Genomic DNA, 19,683 nt, shown 5'->3' with positions numbered 1-19,683 from the left:
TATCTTGCTTTGTGTCCTGAAATGTTGACTGGGTAACCACCACTTTGAGGCCCCCGAAATACAGGCAAACAAAATGCAGGTTACACTTCATTTGCAGCTAGGGTCCTACTAGTATTGCCAGTTCTCAAGGGAATTCTCTAAATCTTTATTTCTTTTGGTTCTATTTGGGAGTGGCTCTGAATTTTTGGGAGGGTGTCCTAGTACCTTTGCACTCTTTGGGGGACATCTCTTGTGTCCATGGGATTGTTGAATACTGGCAGGAATATTTGCTGTTTGTTCTGATTGAAACTTGACAAAATGAAAGTATATATATATATGTGTGTGTGTGGGTGTGTATATATATATGTGTGTGTGTGTGTGTCTCTGTGGTCATAAGTTGGCCAAACCGGAAACTGAAATTTAGAGTCTGACAGGAACTTCTTTTTTAGACCTTATACCCTAAGCTGGAGATTCCCATGTGGCACTCGTAGTAATGAAACTGCCTGCCAGTGCAAGAGACATAAGAGACCCAGGTTCGATCCCTGGGTCAGGAAGATGCCCTGGAGGAGGGCATGGCAACCCACTCCAGTATTCTTGCCTGGAGAACCCCATGGACAGAGGAGCCTGGCAGGCTATAGTCCATAGGATTGCAAAGTCAGACTTGCCTGAGCAACTTAGCATGTGCACCTTAAGTTAAAATGAAACTAAATACCCAGAGGGGAAGAAAACATTCTGAAGCCAATGTGAAAGTATTTACTAAAACATTTCAAGGATGCACAGCTCTAAATCTAGAACATAGGAGTCTTTTGATTTCCATGTTAGTTGAAGATTTTTTCCCTGATCAGTTTACTTCAGTTCAGTTCAGCCACTAGGTTGTGTCCAACTTTTGCAAGCCCATGGACCACAGCACGCCAGGCCTACCTGTCCATCACCAACTCCTGGAGTTTACTCAAACTCATGTCCACTGAGTGGGCGATGCCATCCAACCATCTCATTCTCTGTCGTCCCCTTCTCCTCCCACCTTCAGTTTTTCCCAGCATCAGGGTCTTTTCAAATGAGTCAGTTCTTCAAATCAGGTGGCCAAGTATTGGAGTTTCAGTTTCAACATCAATCCTTCCAATGAATAGTCAGGACTGATTTCCTTTAGGATGGACTGGTTGGATCTCCTTGCAGTCCAAGGGACTCTCAAGAGTCTTCTCCAACACCACAGTTCAAAAGCATCAATTCTTCGGCGCTCAACTTTCTTTATAGTCCAACTCTCACATCCATACATGACTACTGGAAAAACCATAGCCTTGACTAGATGGGCCTTTGTTGGCAAAGTAATTTCTCTGCTTTTCAATATGCTATCTAGGTTGGTCATAACTTTCCTTCCAAGGAGTAAGTGTCTTTTAATTTCATGGCTGCAGTCACCATCTGCAGTGATTCTGGAGCCCCCTCAAATAAAGTCTGCCACTTTTTCCATTGTTTCCCCCATATATTTGCCATGAAGTGATGGAACCAGATGCCAAAATCTTAGTTTTCTGAATGTTGTGCTTTAAGCCAACTTTTTCATTCTCCTTTTTCACTTTCATCAAGAGGCTCTTTAGTTCCTCTTCACTTTCTGCCATAAGGGTGGTGTCCTCTGCATATCTGAGGTTATTGATATTTCTCCCAGCAACCTTGATTCCAGCTTGTGCTTCATCCAGCCTAGCATTTCTCATTATGTACTCTGCATATAAGTTAATAAGCAGGGTGACAACATACAGCCTTGTGTATTCCTTTTTCTATTTGGAACAGTCTGCTATTCCATGTCCAGTTCTAACTGTAGCTTCTTGACCTGCATACAGATTTCTCAAGAGGCAGGCCAGGTGGTCTGGTATTCCCATCTCTCAGAATTTTCCACAGTTTATTGTGATCCACACAGTCAAAGGCTTTGGCATTGTCAATAAAGCTGAAATAGATGTGTTTCTGGAACTCTTGCTTTTGTGATGATCCAGTGGATAGTGACAATTTGATCTCTGGTTCCTCTGCCTTTTCTAAAACCAGCTTGAACATCTGGAAGTTCACGCACTGTTGAAGCCTGGCTTGGAGAATTTTGAGCATTACTTTGCGAGCATGTAAGATGAGTACAATTGTGCAATAGTTTGAGCATTCTTTGGCATTGCCTTTCTTTGGGATTCAAATGAAAACTGACCTTTTCCAGTCCTGTGGCCACTGCTGAGTTTTCCAAATTTGCTGGCATATTGAGTGCAACACTTTCACAGCATTATCTTTTAGGATTTGAGATAGCTCAACTGGAATTCCATCACCTCCACTAGCTTTGTTCGTAGTGATGCTTCCTAAGGCCCACTTGACTTCACATTCCAGGATGTCTGGCTCTAGGTGAGTGATCACACCATCATGATTATCTGGGTCATGAAGATCTTTTTTGTACAGTTCTTCTGTTTGTTCTTGCCACTTCTTCTTAATATTTTCTGCTTCTGTTAGGTCCAAACCATTTCTGTCCTTTATTGTGCCCATCTTTGCTTGAAATATTCCCTTGGTATCTCTAATTTTCTTGAAGAGAATTCTAGTTTTTCCCATTCTATTGTTTTCCTCTATTTCTTTTCACTGATCTTTGAGGAAGGCTTTCTTATCCCTCTTTGCTATTCTTTATAATCTGCATTCAAATGGGTATATCTTTCCTTTTCTACTTTGCTTTTTGCTTCCCTTCTTTTCACAGCTATTTGTAAGGCCTCCTCAGACAGTCATTTTCCCTTCTTGCATTGCCTTCTTGAGGATGGTGTTGATCCCTGTCTTCTATACAGTGTCACGAACCTCTGTCCATAGTTCATCTAGCACTCTGTCTATCAGATCTAGTCCCTTAAATGTATTTCTCACTTCCACTGTATAATCATAAGGGATTTGATATAAGTCCTACCTTATTAGTCTAGTAGTTTCCATATTTTCTTCATTGAAGTCTGAATTTGGCAATAAGGAGTTCATGATCTGAGCCACAGTCAGCTCCCAGTCTTGTTTTTCCTGACTGTATAGAGCTTCTCCATATTTGATTGCAAAGAATATAATCAGTCTGATTTTGATATTGACCATCTGGTGATGTCCATGTATAGAGTCATCTCCTGTGTTGTTGGAAGAGGGTGTTTGCTATGACCAGTGCGTTCTCTTGGCAAAACTCTATTAGCCTTTGCTGTGCTTCATCCTGTACTCCAAGGTCAAATTTGCCTGTTACTCCAGGTGTTTTTGGACTTTCTACTTTTGCAGTTTCCAGTCCCCTATAATGAAAAGGACATATTTTTTGGATGTTAGAAGGTCTTGTAGGTCTTCATAGAACCATTCAACTTCAGCTTCTTCATCATTACTGGCCAGGGCATAGACTTGGATTATTGCCATATTGAATGGTTTGCCTTGGAAATGAACAGAGATCATTCTGTCATTTCTGAGACTGCATCAAAGTACTGCATTTTGGACTCTTCTGTTGACTATGATGGCTACTCCATTTCTTCTAAGGGATTCTCGCCCACAGTAGTAAATATAATAGCCAGTTCAGTTCAGTCACTTAGTCGTGTCCAACTCTTTGCGACCCCATGAATTGCAGCATGCCAGGCCTCCCTGTCCATCACCAACTCCCGGAGTTCACTCAGACTCATGTCCATTGAGTCACTGATGCCATCCAGCCATCTCATCCTCTGTCGTCCCCTTCTCCTCCTGTCCCCAATCCCTCCCAGCATCAGAGTCTTTTCCAATGAGTCAACTCTTTGCATGAAGTGGCCAAAATATGGGAGTTTCAGCTTTAGCATCATTCCTTCCAAAGAACACCCAGGACCGATCTCCTTTAGAATGGACTGGTTGGATCACCTTGCAGTCCAAGGGACTCTCAAGAATTTCTCCAACACCACACTTCACAAGCATCAATTCTTTGGCGCTCAGCTTTCTTCACAGTCCAACTCTCACATCCATACATGACTACTGGATATAGAGGTCATCTGAGTTAATTCACCCATTTCAGTCCATTTTAGTTTTCTGATTCCAAAAAGGTTGACGTTCACTCTTGCCATCTCCTGTTTGACCACTTCCAATTTGTATTGATCTATGGACCTAACATTCAGGTTCCTATGCAATATTGCTCTTTATTTTTTTTTTAATTTTATTTTATTTTTAAACTTTACATAATTGTATTAGTTTTGCCAAATATCAAAATGAATCCGCCACAGGTATACATGTGTTCCCCATCCTGAACCCTCCTCCCTCCTCCCTCCCCATACCATCCCTCTGGGTCGTCCCAGTGCACTAGCCCCAAGCATCCAGTATCGTGCATCGAACCTGGACTGGCAACTCGTTTCTTACATGATATTTTACATGTTTCAATGTCATTCTCCCAAATCTTCCCACCCTCTCCCTCTCCCACAGAGTCCATAAGACTGTTCTATACATCAGTGTCTCTTTTGCTGTCTCGTACACCAGGTTATTGTTACCATCTTTCTAAATTCCATATATATGCATTAGTATACTGTATTTATGTTTTTTCTTCTGGCTTACTTCACTCTGTATAATAGGCTCCAGTTTCATTCACCTCATTAGAACTGATTCAAATGTATTCTTTTTAATGGCTGAGTAATACTCCATTGTGTATATGTACCATCGCTTTCTTATCCATTCATCTGCTGATGGACATCTAGGTTGCTTCCATGTCCTGGCTATTATAAACAGTGCTGCGATGAACATTGGGGTACACGTGTCTCTTTCCCTTCTGGTTTCGTCATTGTGTATGCCCAGCAGTGGGATTGCTGGATCATAAGGCAGTTCTATTTCCAGTTTTTTAAGGAATCTCCACACTGTTCTCCATAGTGGCTGTACTAGTTTGCATTCCCACCAACAGTGTAAGAGGGTTCCCTTTTCTCCACACCCTCTCCAGCATTTATTATTTGTAGACTTTTGGATCACAGCCATTCTGACTGGTGTGAAATGGTACCTCATAGTGGTTTTGATTTGCATTTCTCTGATAATGAGTGATGTTGAGCATCTTTTCATGTGTTTGTTAGCCATCTGTATGTCTTCTTTGGAGAAATGTCTATTTAGTTCTTTGGCCCATTTTTTGATTGGGTCGTTTATTTTTCTGGAGTTGAGCTGTAGGAGTTGCTTGTATATTTTTGAGATTAGTTGTTTTTCAGTTGCTTCATTTGCTATTATTTTCTCCCATTCTGAAGGCTGTCTTTTCACCTTACTAATAGTTTCCTTTGATGTGCAGAAGCTTTTAAGGTTAATTAGGTCCCATTTGTTTATATTTGCTTTTATTTCCAATATTCTGGGAGGTGGGTCATAGAGGATCCTGCTGTGCTGTATGTCAGAGAGTGTTTTGCCTATGTTCTCCTCTAGGAGTTTTATAGTTTCTGGTCTTACATTTAGATCTTTAATCCATTTTGAGTTTATTTTTGTGTATGGTGTTAGAAAGTGTTCTAGTTTCATTCTTTTGCAAGTGGTTGACCAGATTTCCCAGCACCACTTGTTAAAGAGATTGTCTCTTATCCATAATATATTCTTGCCTCCTTTGTCAAAGATAAGGTGTCCATATGTGCGTGGATTTATCTCTGGGCTTTCTATTTTGTTCAATTGATCTATATTTCTGTCTTTGTGCCAGTCCCATATTGTCTTGATGACTGTGGCTTTGTAGTAGAGCCTGAAGTCAGGTAGGTTGATTCCTCCAGTTCCATTCTTCTTTCTCAAGATCGCTTTGGCTATTCGAGGTTTTTTGTATTTCCATACAAATTGTGAAATTATTTGTTCTAGCTCTGTGAAGAATACTGTTGGTAGCTTGATAGGGATTGCATTGAATCTATAGATTGCTTTGGGTAGTATACTCATTGTCACTATATTGATTCTTCCAATCCATGAACATGGTATATTTCTCCATCTATTAGTGTCTTCTTTGATTTCTTTCACCAGTGTTTTATAGTTTTCTATATATAGGTCTTTAGTTTCTTTAGGTAGATATATTCCTAAGTATTTTATTCTTTTGTTGCAATGGTGAATGGAATTGTTTCCTTAATTTCTCTTTCTGTTTTCTCATTATTAGTGTATAGGAATGCAAGGGATTTCTGTGTGTTTATTTTATATCCTGCAACTTTACTATAGTCATTGATTATTTCTAGTAATTTTCTGGTGGAATCTTTAGGGTTTTCTATGTAGAAGATCATGTCATCTGCAAATAGTGAGAGTTTTACTTCTTCTTTTCCAATTTGGATTCCTTTTATTTCTTTTTCTGCTCTGATTGCTGTGGCCAAAACTTCCAAAACTATGTTGAATAGTAATGGTGAAAGTGGGCACCCTTGTCTTGTTCCTGACTTTAGAGGAAATGCTTTCAATTTTTCACCATTGAGGATAATGTTTGCTGTGGGTTTGTCATATATAGCTTTTATTATGTTGAGGTATGTTCCTTCTATTCCAGCTTTCTGGAGAGTTTTTATCGTAAATGGATGTTGACTTTTGTCAAAGGCTTTCTCTGCATCTATTGAGATAATCATATGGTTTTTATTTTTCAATTTGTTAATGTGGTGTATTACATTGATTGATTTGCGGATATTGAAGAATCCATCCTTGCATCCCTGGGATAAAGCCCACTTGATCATGGTGTATGATCTTTTTAATGTGTTGTTGGATTCTGATTGCTAGAATTTTGTTAAGGATTTTTGCATCTATGTTCATCAGTGATATTGGCCTGTAGTTTTCTTTTTTTGTGGGATCTTTGTCAGGTTTTGGTATTAGGGTGATGGTGGCCTCATAGAATGAGTTTGGAAGTTTACCTTCCTCTGCAATTTTCTGGAAGAGTTTGAGCAGGATAGGTGTTAGCTCTTCTCTAAATTTTTGGTAGAATTCAGCTGTGAAGCTGTCTGGACCGGGGCTTTTGTTTGCTGGAAGATTTTTGATTACAGTTTCAAATTCCATGCTTGTAATGGGTCTGTTATGATTTTCTATTTCTTCCTGGTCGAGTTTTGGAAAGTTGTACTTTTCTAAGAATTTGTCCATTTCTTCCTCGTTGTCCATTTTATTGGCATATAATTGTTGATAGTAGTCTCTTATGATCCTTTGTATTTCTGTGTTGTCTGTTGTGATCTCTCCATTTTCGTTTCTAATTTTGTTGATTTGATTTTTCTCCCTTTGTTTCTTGATGAGTCTGGCTAATGGTTTGTCAATTTTATTTATCCTTTCAAAGAACCAGCTTTTGGTTTTGTTGATTTTTGCTATGGTCTCTTTTGTTTCTTTTGCATTTATTTCTGCTCTAATTTTTAAGATTTCTTTCCTTCTACTAACCCTGGGGTCAATATTGCTCTTTAAAGCTTCTGACCTTGCTTCTATCACCAGTCACATCCACAACTGAGTGTTGTTTTTGCTTTGGCTCCATCTCTTCATTCTTTCTTGTGTTATTTCTTCACTGATTTCCAGTAGCATATCAGGCACCTACTGACCTGGGGAGTTCATCTTTCAGTGTCCTAACTCTTTGGCTTTTCATACTGTTTATGGGGTTCTCAAGGCAAGAATACTGAATTGGTTTGCCATTCCCTTCTCCAGTGGACCACATTTTGTCAGAACTCTCTACCATGACCTGTCCATCTTGGGTGGCCCTACACAGCATGGCTTATAGTTTTGTTGCGTTAGACAAGGCTGTGGTCCATGTGATTAGATTGGTTAGTTTTCTATGACTGTGGTTTTCAATCTGACTGCCCTCTGATGGAGAAGGATAGGAGGCTTATGGAAGCTTCCTGTTGGAAGAGGGGAAAATTGGGCTTGTTCTGATGGGAGGGACCATGCTCAGTAAATCTTTAATGCAATTTTCTGTTGATGGGTGGAGCTGTGTTCCCTCCCTGCTTTTACCTGGGGGACTTCCCTGGTGGCTCAGAAGGTAAAGCGTCTGTCTACCATGTGAGAGACCTGGGTTTGATCCCTGGGTTGGGAAGATAGCTTGGAGAATGAAATGGCAACCCACTCCAGTACTCCTGCCTTGAAAATCCCATGGATGGAGGAGCTTGGTGCAGGCTACTATCCATGGGGTTGCAAAGAGTTGGGCACGACTGAGCGACTTCAAACTATGTTGGAGGTAATGAAGATAATGAACAGTATGAAAAGGCAAAATGGTAAGATACTGAAAGAGGAACTCCCCAGGTCAGTAGGTGCCCAATATGCTACTGGAGATCAGTGGAGAAATAACTCCAGAAAGAATGAAGGGATGGAGCCAAAGCAAAAACAATACCCAGCTGTGGATGTGACTGGTGATAGAAGCAAGGTCCAATGCTGTAAAGAGCCATATTGCATAGGAACCTGGAATGTCAGGTCCATGAATCAAGGCAAATTGAAAGTGGTCAAATAGGAGATGGGAAGAGTGAACGTCGACATTCTAGGAATCAGAGAACTAAAATGGACTAGAATGGGTGAATTTAACTCAGATGACCATTATATCTACTACTGCGGGCAGGAATCCCTCAGAAGAAATGGAGTGGCCATCACGGTCAACAAAAGAGTCCAAAATGCAGTACTTGGATGTAGTCTCAAAAACGACAGAATGATCTCTGTTCATTTCCAAGGCAAAGCATTCAATATCACAGTAATCAAAGTCTATGCCCCAACCGGTAATGCTGAAGAAGCTGAAGTTGAACAGTTCTATGAAGACCTACAAGACCTTTTAGAACTAACACCCAAAAAAGATGTCCTTTTCATAATAAGGGACTGGAATGCAAAAGTAGGAAGTCAAGAAACACCTGGAGTAACAGGCAAATTTGGCCTTGGAATACGGAATGAAGCATGCAAAGACTAATAGAGCTTCACCAAGAAAATGCACTGGTCATAGCAAACACCCTCTTCCAACAACACAGGAGAAGACTCTACACATGGACATCACGAAATGGTCAACACTGAAATCCGATTGATTATATTCTTTGCAGCCAAAGATGGAGAAGCTCTATACAATCAGCAAAAACAAGACCAGGAGCTGACTGTGGCTCAGATCATGAACTGCTTATTGCCAAATTCAGACTTAAGTTGAAGAAAGTAGGGAAAACCACTAGATCATTCAGGTATGACCTAAATCAAATTCCTTATGATTATACAGTGGAAGTGAGAAATAGATTTAAGGGCCTAGGTCTGATAGATAGAGTGCCTGATGAACTATGGATGGAGGTTCATTACATTGTACAGGAGACAGGGATCAAGACCATCCCCATGGAAAAGAAATGCAAAAAAGCAAAATGGCTGTCTGAGGAGGCCTGAAAAATAGCTGTGAAAAGAAGAGAAGTGAAAAGCAAGGGAGAAAAGGAAAGATATAAGCATCTGAATGCAGAGCTCCAAAGAATAGCAAAAAGAGATAAGAAACCCTTCCTCAGCAATCAATGGAAAGAAATAGAGGAAAACAACAGAATGGGAAAGACTAAAGATCTCTTCAAGAAAATTAGAGATACCAAGGGAACATTTCATGCAAAGATGGGCTCAATAAAGGACAGAAATGGTATGGCCCTAACAGAAGCAGAAGATATTAAGAAGAGGTGGCAAGAATACACAGAAGAACTGTACAAAAAAGATCTTCATGACCCAGATAATCACGATGGTGTGATCACTCACCTAGAGCCAGACATCCTGGAATGTGAAGTCAAGTGGGCCTTAGAAAGCATCACTACGAACAAAGCTAGTTGAGGTGATGGAATTCCAGTTGAGCTATTTCAAATCCTGAACGCTGATGCTGTGAAAGTGCTGGACTCAATGCCAGTAAATTTGGAAAACTCAGCAGTGGCCACAGGACTGGAAAAGGTCAGTTTTCATTCCAATCCCAAAGAAAGGCAATGCCAAAGAGTGCTCAAACTACCGCACAATTGCACTTATCTCACACACTAGTAAAGTAATGCTCAATATTTTCCAAGCCAGATTTCAGCAATACGTGAACCGTGAACTTCAGATGTTCAAGCTGGTTTTAGAAAAGGCAGAGGAACCAGAGATCAAATTGCCAACATCCACTGGATCATGGAAAAAGCAAGAGAGTTCCAGAAAAACATCTGTTTCTTCTTTATTGACTATGCCAAAGCCTTTGACTGTGTGGATCACAATAAACTGTGGAAAATTCTGAAAGAGATGGGAATACCAGACCACCTGAACTGCCTCCTGATCAATATGTATGCATATCAGGAATCAACAGTTAGAACTGGACATGGAACAACAGACTGGTTCCAAATAGGAAAAGGAGTACGTCAAGGCTGTATATTGTCACCCTGCTTATTTAACTTCTATGCAGAGTACATCATGAGAAATGCTGGTCTGGAAGAAGCACAAGCTGGAATCAAGATTGCCAGGAGAAATATCAATAACCTCAGATATGCAGATGACACCACCCTTATGGCAGAAAGTGAAGAGGAACTAAAAAGCCTATGGATGAAAGTGAAAGAGGAGAGTGAAAAAGTTGGCTTAAAGCTCAACATTCAGAAAATGAAGATCATGGCATCTGGTCCCATCACTTCATGGTAAATAGATGGGGAAACAGTGGAAACAGTGTCAGACTTTATTTTTTTGTTCTCCAAAATCACTGCAGATGGTGATTGTAGCCATGAATTTAAAAGACGCTTACTCCTTGGAAGGAAAGTTATGACCAACCTAGATAGCATATTCAAAAGCAGAGACATTACTTTGCCAACAAAGGTCCGTCTAGTCAAGGTTATGGTTTTTCCAGTCGTCATGTATGAATGTGAGAGTTGGACTGTGAGGAAAGCTGAGTGCCAAAGAATTGATGCTTTTGAACCGTGGTGTTGGAAAAGACTCCTGAGAGTCCCTTGGACTGCAAGGAGATCCAACCAATCCATTCTGAAGGAGATCAGCCCTGGGATTTCTTTCGAGGGAATGATGCTGAAGCTGAAACTCCAGTATTTTGGCCACCTCATGTGAAGAGTTGACTCATTGGAAAAGACTCTGATGCAGGAGGGATTGGAGGCAGGAGGAGAAGGGGACAACAGAGGATGAGATGGCTGGATGGCATCACTGACTCAATGGACGTGAGTCTGAGTGAACTCTGGGAGTTGGTGATGGACAGGGAGGCTTGGCGTGCTGCAATTCATGGGGTCGCAAAGAGTCAGACATGACTGAGCGACTGAACTGAACTGAATGAAGATTATGGTGACTTCCTTCAAAAGATCCCATGCATGTACGGCTACACTCAGTGCCCCCAACCCTTCAGCAGGCCACCACTGACCCACACCTCCACTGCAGACTCCTGGTGGGTCAGTCTTTTGTGAGGTCACTGATCTTTCTCTTGAGTCCTGGTGCACACATAGTTCTGTTTGTGCCCTGCAAGAGTCTATTTCCCAGTCCTCTGTAAGTTCTGGCAGCTCTATGGTGGGGTTAATGGAGACCTCCTCCAAGAGGGCTTATGCCATACCCAAGTCTGCTATACCCAGAGCCTCTGTCCCTGCAGCAGTCCACTGCTGACCAGTACTTCCACAGGAGATGCTCAAACACAGTTCTGTCTCAGTCTCTCTGGGGTCCTTGGGTCCTGGTGCACACAAGGTTTGTTTGAGCCCTCTGAGGGTTTCTGGTGGGAATGGGGTTTAATTCTAAATGCAAATTCACCCCTCCTACCATCTTTCTGGGGCTTCTCCTTTGCCCCTGGACATGGGGTATCTCCTCACATCCACTCCAATGCCTACAGTCTTACTGGGGTTTCTCTGGCCTCCAGCAAAGCGCAGCCGCCACTCCTGACCTTGGAAGTGGGGTATCTCCTCATGGAGAGGAGATATCTTTCTCTGTGATATATCTTTATATCTTTCTCCCTGATCTAAAGAAACATATGGATTATAATATAGTTGGATGGGTGTTTCAGGCTCTTGATATCATTTAGTTGCAACCTGATTTTTTAAAAGCTTTTTTAAAAAGTGTACTTGTCTTACAAATTGAATCTTCATGAGAATGGAAGTGCAGCTCTAGAAACAATTCAAATCCCACCTATACCTTTTACCAATCTCTATACCTCCCCTATTCATCTCAAAATAAGATACTTATTTTTTTTCTTCTCATACTTGAAGTTAATATTCTGTTTAGAAGAAAGAAAATCATGAATGTTATGTTAAAAACACTTTAAAAAATAATTCAAGGTGATGAACAGGGAGAAGGAAAAGTCATGTTAAGAAAAAGACTAGAAGAGAGGTAATTTGGAGATACATTAGGAAATCATATAATTCATCATCAAAAGGCAAGGAAGTAGGAAAAAATTCAGAAAGGAAGATTTTTATTCCAGGTGCTAACCTTTCTATTTTAAATTAGTCAATTTATTCAAAACCTCTTCAGTCCTAGAAAGTGCAGTGTTAATTATTTTGTTTTTCTGGCAATCTTATTCCCAGTCTCAAAAGTCTTTATAACAACGATTAAGTTGTCATATACATATACATATCCCCTGTTTTGAGTACCAATTTATTCCCAGGCAATTGATATTTTAGGGAACAATTTGAGCATAATGTGAATTTTACATTTGCTTATGCATGACTATATCTGTGAGAAATACTAGATGAATGGAGAAGCATATTCTCAGCTGAACTGGTTTGGGTAAGAATACACAAAATTCATACACATACACACAGGCACACACGTCTGATGTCTTCCAGCTGCCTCAGTTCATGTGTATTAAGCACCACACCCAACTGGATCTGGTACTACAACTTTCCCTATGACTTTTGTTAATCCTTCTACCTCTTCACAATCACACACAAACTGCAACCTCTCTGTTTTTTCTGTGCACAAGACAACTTCAGTCCTTTCTAAGGTAAATACCCTGTTTATTTATATAGTTTTAAACTAGGCAACATATGTAAAACTGTTCTACCGAATTTATTAGATTCTTTTTTCTTTTTAAATATTGATTCAGCTGTACCAGATCTTAATTATGGCAAGGGAGATTTTTTTAGCTATGGCATGTGGGATCTAGTTGCCTGACAATGGGTCGATCATGGGGCCCCTGCATTGGGGGCATAGAGTCTGAGCCACTGGACCATCAGGGAATCCCAAATTCGTTAGGTTTTTTTTTTTTTTTTTTGCATAGACTCGATAGGTTTTTACTGAAGAAATTCTCTGAACAAAGTGAGTTTCAGAAACACATATGTCTCATTATCACAGAACTGACTGTATGGCATATCTTACCAGCTAAGACTCTGCTATCTCCTTTTCTTGTTCTATGGTCATTTCGCCATACTTATAAAGTCTTGACTGAGATGCTTGCCATAAATAAATGTAAGACTTTTGCCTTTCATTACTGTGAGTTTAGCTAACAAGTCATTTTGCTAGTCTAAATTCTAGATCCATTGTGCTTTTTCCATTGTTCAACTGAGAGCTCATTTGGCAGCCAATAGACTCAGCTGTTAGGAGACAAGTTATACTTTGAGACTATATACTATGAGTATTTGTAGAACTTTATGGTATGGTCTTGCCTCATGTTTTCTAATAAAAAACACTGGAAATCTGCCTCTCCAGTGTTCACGTGAATAGAACCCAACATTACTCAAAGCAGACAAATATCAATTGTGAGATTTCAAAATCGATAACCTCTTGATTAGAATTTAGTCAAAGTATTCATCACTGCCCAGTTGATGTGTCATTTGGATGTATTCAATACTGTTAAGTAACTTCAGCTACATTTTCCCCTCTTAAAATAAGCTTGTGATATCCTTAATAGGTAATTTTAAAGTCTTTATTTTTGATATTTTCAACAATTATTTTTAAGGTAATATTGGGATATGTTAGATGACTTGAGTTCAGATATGTGGAAGATAATAATAATTGCTATTTCCTAAGCACTGTCTTAACAATTGTTAAAAAATAACAGATAACAAAATTTCTTCCTTTTACCTGTGAGAAGAGCCAAGTCACCTTAAAGTAATTTGTCTAAATTTATGTAACCAGTGAAGAAGCTTGGGTTTTGAACCCAGGCACTCTGGTCCCTGAGTATGTGGACTTAATCATTATACTAAGCCTTTAATTGGGAAGAATTGAACATGTTCTTTTCCTTACTGGGAAACACAGCTTGCTTGGTGATATTATGATATCAAGTTGGTCACTTGGTTTAGCTCCTAAACCTTTAACCAGCAAATTTTGAGTAAGAGTAGGATGATAACAGTTAGTCTATTTTCCCCAAAACTTTAAGGCTTCATCTATATAACCCTCTTATTTCACTAACTAGAGTCTGGGCCAGACATAACTCTTTCTGTACTTAAGAACTACTTGGTTACATCGGTACTCACCTTGATACAACTATATTTTACCTCAATGAAGATGGTGGATAATAGCCTAGATCTGTCATTTAACCATAGAAAGTCACTCCTTAACATTCTTTCTCTAGATTTTACAACCTAAATTCTTCTCATTACCCTACAAATATTTGGCTTTCTGTTTTTGAAAACTCTTTCCTTTTTTGTCCATTTCTCTACTACTTCATGTTCTACTTTAAATGATGTTTCATTTAAAACATATGAATTTAGAATCCTTTCTCTTTTTTGAAACTGCATTGTAATGAATATTAAATTATATGGGCCATAACCAGGATCTACCAATTATTTCTCACCTAGAGAGTTTAATTGTACATGAATTAGATATTAAAAGACCAATTAGCATAGTGAAAAAAAAACACTGGAGTTTGTAAGAATAAAAAGACTAAAGAGCTTGATTATGGAACAACAACATACTTGTTGCATGGGCCATTAACTATTTGTGTGGAGTTGAATACATTGCTTCTTTTATTTGATCTCAGTTGCTTGTTTATAAAATGATTTGGACTAATTGTTCTATATTGTCACTCTCAGATGAACATTTATTTATGACTGGATTTTCATATCATCTTACTCAGTTGTAGTGTAGTATGATTTTGTTAATAGAGAAGGTATTTTGCTATTAATCCAACGATAACTCATTATTGTTTTCCTTTCCATGTCTAAGAATCTTTGTGCCATTAAGTTTTTAATTTGGTTTTATCCTCAAGGACTGATTTTACTTAAAATTTCTTTGGTCTTTGGATGATTTCTAATTGACTAAGATCATTCCTTTTTTCTCCTATTATTTTAAAAAGCTATATGGAATTAAGTGAATTTTTTCTGTGTTTTCATTCAAACACTGATAGTGATTAAGACATATCAATTTTTCCTGACTTTCATGGACTGGGAATAAAAAGGTGATGGGCTCTTTCAGAATGATCCATGATTTGGCAGAAGCAAAACATATAATAGATTAGTTTTGTTCTTTGTTCTCACTGCACTCCAAGGCTGGGCCATCACATGCCAGAAACAAGATTTTTCACAGTCCTTTGAACAACTTCAATACATTTCATTTAAGTGCATATTGCTATAGTCTCAACATTCATAAAATGAAGGTTTTAAGCTTTAACTTGTTCAGTTTTATTTATAACTAGTACAATTAAAGCCTTTGTGAGCTATATTCTAATAAATTTTTTTATATTGAGAAAGATGAAAATGAATATTAAATAAATTTATATTTCATAGTCATCTTAATAAGGGAAAATGTTGTATCCATTAAAAAGAAAAGGATGTTATATATAATGGAAAGAATACAGCAGGAATAAACTATTAGAAAGCACAGAGAAATCACAGAATGTGTAAATGAATAGGAAACTGGTATAAAAAGATATCAACAGACATTGATTTTCAAAATGAAAATGCCCACTGAGTGCCCCAGCCCAATGAATGGGAAAATACTCACATCAAAGGATATAGTTGTGAAATTTCAAAATAATGGGGACAAAGGAAATATCTTTTAAAAACTTCTAAGGTAGGAAAAATCAGGTCTCATACAAAGGTGAGCAATTATCATTGGCCTGGCAAATTCTGCAATATAAAACATGACAATTCCATGTCACATTGCATGGAAATAAGGTGGAGAGGCACTATTGAAACATGTGCTTTCTCTCCTAGTTTGGCTCAGCATCCAATGTAAGCCTAAGACAACAGTGAATATGATCAGAAGTGGAAAACTTGGTGAGATGAGCCAAATAGAGTCACATCTACTGAACACAAGTCTAACCGGGGAACACAGAGATTCAAGACACAGACACTAAGCATATTGAAAGAAGTCTTTCTGGTGAAGCTTTAGCTTATACTGAAACAGCAAAGAAGAAACTGCCATTTAGATGAAACCTCAATGAAGCAAAGCCTTGGAACTCATTCTCAGTATATTTTTAAACACTCTGTGTGTGTGTGTGCACATGCACATGCTTGGAAAGAGAGCAGGCAGTAGGTTATTTTTTTTTTTTTTGATGAAGGAAACTGTTAAAGGAAAGAATATAAAATAAAGAAGAGAAATGAAAAGCAAAAGAGAAAGGGAAAAGTATACCCAATTAAATGCAGAGTTCCAGAGAACGGTGGTGAGATAAGGCCTTCTTAAGTGAGCACTGCAAAGAAATAGAGGAAAACAGTAGAATGGGAAAGGCTAGAGACCTCTTTAAGAAAACTGGAGATACTAAGGGACTATTTCATGCAAGGATGGGTATGATAAATGACAGAATGGTAAGGACTTAACAGAGGCAGAAGAGATTAGGAAGAGGTGGCAAGAATACACAGAACTATGCAAAATTGTTTTAATAACCTGGATAACCAGGATGTTGTAGTCACTTACCTAGAGCCAGACATCCTGGAGTGTGAAGTCAAGTGGGACTTAGGAAACATTACTATGAACAAAGCTAGTGGAAGTGATGGAATTCCAGCTGAGCTATTTCAAATCCTAAAAGATGATACCATTAAAGTGCTGCACTCAACATGTCAGCAAATTTGGAAAACTCAGCAATGGTTATAGGACTGGAAAAACTCAGTTTTAATTCTAATCCCAAAGAAGGGCAATGCCTAATAATGTTCACACTACCATATAATTGTGCTCATTTCACATGCTAGCAAGTTTATGCTCAAAATCCTTCAAGCTAGGCTTCAGCAGGACATGAACCAAAACTTCCAGATGTTCAAGCTGGTTTTAGAAAAGGCAGAGGAACCAGAGATCAAATTGCCAACATTTGTTGGATCATGGAGAAAGCAAGGAATTTCCAGTAAAACATCTACTTCTGCTTCATTGATTACACTAAACACTTTGACTTTGTGGATCACAACAAACTGTGGAAAAATACTTAAACTTATGGGATACCAGACTGCCTTATCTATCTCCTGAGAAACTGAAGCACAAGATGGAATCAAGTTTGCAGGGAGAAATATCAGTAAACCCAGATATGCAGATGATACCGCTCTAATGGCAGGCAGGAAGAAGAACTGAAGAACCTCTTGATGAGGGTGAAAAAGTAGAATGAAAAAGTTGGTTTGAATATCAACATTAAAAAGTATGATATCATGGTATCCAGCCCATCACTTCATGTCAAATAGAAGGGAAAAAAGTGGAAGCAATGATAGATTTTATTTTCTTGGGCTCCAGAATCACTGTGGATGGTGACTGCAGCCATGAAATGAAGAGACACTTGCTCCTTGGAAGGAAAGCTATGGCAAAAGTAGACAGCATATTAAAAAGCAGTGGAATCACTTTACTGACCAAAATCTGTAGAGTCAAAACTGGTTTTTACAGTAGTCATATATGGATGTGAGAGTTGGACCATAAAAAAAAGCTGGGCACTGCAGGATGATGCTTTCAAATTGTAATGTTGGTGAAGACTCTTGAGAGTCCCTTGGACTGGAAGGCAATCAAACCAGTCAATCAAACTTGAATATTCATTGAAAGGACTGGTGCTGAAGCTGAAGCTCCAATACTTCGGCCACCTGATGTGAAGAGCCATCTCGGAGAGCAGCCACGCAGACATGAGGTGGACTCAGTGTCACCTATGCCCAAAAGACTGTGGATCGCTCATGTTTGCCTTTTCTCAGGTTTAAGTGTGTCTCTAAAAAATAAAGACTACAAGATTTCAAACCTATCTTTTCTCAGAATTAACTGGCAGTACAGGTAAATTTACTCAAAATCAGATTTTCTTTTTTTTCCTACATTGGAGGATTCATGAGGTTTCGTTCTGATTCTGATTCTTTCTAACTTCCTACCATAGAGAATCATCACTATCATTAGAATCCAAATACCCCTATCAGAACTTCACAGCAATACACTCTGCTCTGCCTCCCTCTGGTGCCCTCCTCAGGCCTGTGCTTCAGAGCCTTTTGAAATTCCCAAGGACATAGTTCATTTTCATAAATACAAAATGTGACAGAAATTTCAACAAGAGCCCCATGACATTGGCTGCTGTCAGAAAAAAGGCCTAATTGGTCTATCTGCTAAAGTGTATGCTCAGAATGTAGCCCTAGATGAAATCTCAAAGGCTGGTTTTTGAAAGACCTGCTGAATTGAGTCAGGGCAAGGGGAAGCGGGGGGTGGGGGGGTGGTTGGCAATGTATATTTTAAGAAGAGAATCTGGAAATTGAAGTGTGATTTAAAGTTGGATTTTTTTATGTTCCTTTTTTTCACATGTAGAGAAATAATAAGCTTTTTCCAAGTATGACTGCCATGTTTCCATTGTCAATAGTATGAGATATGATGCTATAATTTTCCATCATCTAACTTATGCCAGCAGTTCTGCATTTTGAAATACAGAGTAATTATTCTCTATACAGGCTCTTCATTTTGTGTTCCATATGGGATTAACTGGAAATAATATTTTAAAATTTTAGGTATCTGAAAAAGTAACAAAGAAAATGAAATAAGATCTGAAAAGCAGTTTAATGCCTTTGAGGGAAAATAAATGACAGAAAAATTTGAATACTCAATGGGAAGGTAAAGCTTGTAGAAAAATATTGCTGCAGGGTATACCTAAATGAGAAATAATAAATTAGGGTATTGAAATAAAACATTTTTTTACAAAGAACAACTGCAAACTGGAAAATATTTCATATTTCCCATTATGGTTGAGCCTATTGTTTTCAAAGTTACTGATGAGACTTAAAACAGACTATCACTTTTCAAATTATTTAAATCTGTATAACCTTGGAGCTTTAATCCATTTGCATTTTACCATCTGCTTTGCGTGCTTCTTAATGTAATATGTATATCTCAGAATTGATTCAACTTACAAGCTCCTTATGAGGAAGACATGTGCTACTACTGATTGCAGAGATGATGATATTCAACAGCCTGTACAACATAAATCTGAAAGGACAGAATGGAAAGAACACTAGACAAAGAGTAAAATTCTATTCAGTGATATCATAATTACGAACTCACTTTGTGACCTTGAAAAACATATCTAAACCCTCCAGGCTTCTATTTTCACGTGTACAATGGATTAGACCACCTTTATAAGACCTTTGCCAACTCCAGAATTCTCAAATATATCATCTTATTGAGGGAAGGAATGATCATTTCAATTAAGAAATAGACATGAGCCACTGGCTCTTCTCCCCTCCTTTAATAATTTTATTTAGGAAAGTGTTTGCAAAAGTTTCAAATGAAAAATTGCAGTCTTATTACAAATATAACTAGAGATAAATATTAAAAACTTAATATCAAAGCTCAAAACTAATAAAAATGAGCCATAAAAAATGAAAATTAAATATATCAGTAATTACAATAACTGTAAATATAAGTAAATTCACTGATGAGAACCTCTTACTAAGAGAGAGACTTACCATTCAATACAAAAGCAAAACTTAATCCAGCTATAAGCTAATTTTAGGAGACATCCCTATGATACAAAAATATCAAAAAATTGAAAAGTGAAATGGAAAATATATATTT

At 38.4% G+C, this 19,683-nt stretch overlaps 1 long non-coding RNA gene across 1 annotated transcript in view; it reads right to left on the bottom strand.

The window, feature by feature from the left end:
• LOC133256511 (uncharacterized) overlaps positions 1 to 19,204 on the bottom strand; it is a 40,328-nt gene extending 21,124 nt beyond the window's left edge. Inside the window, exon 1 of the long non-coding RNA XR_009739231.1 lies at positions 19,020 to 19,204. This is a non-coding gene — a long non-coding RNA (uncharacterized LOC133256511). The remainder of the gene's footprint in view (positions 1 to 19,019) is intronic.
• Between the last annotated feature and the right edge of the window lie 479 nt (positions 19,205 to 19,683).

Source organism: Bos javanicus, chromosome 11 (genome assembly GCF_032452875.1).
Source record: "Bos javanicus breed banteng chromosome 11, ARS-OSU_banteng_1.0, whole genome shotgun sequence".
Lineage (NCBI taxonomy): Eukaryota > Metazoa > Chordata > Mammalia > Artiodactyla > Bovidae > Bos > Bos javanicus.
The sequence above is the reverse complement of the archived record's forward strand: the minus strand, read 5'-3'. Positions and strand labels throughout refer to the sequence as shown.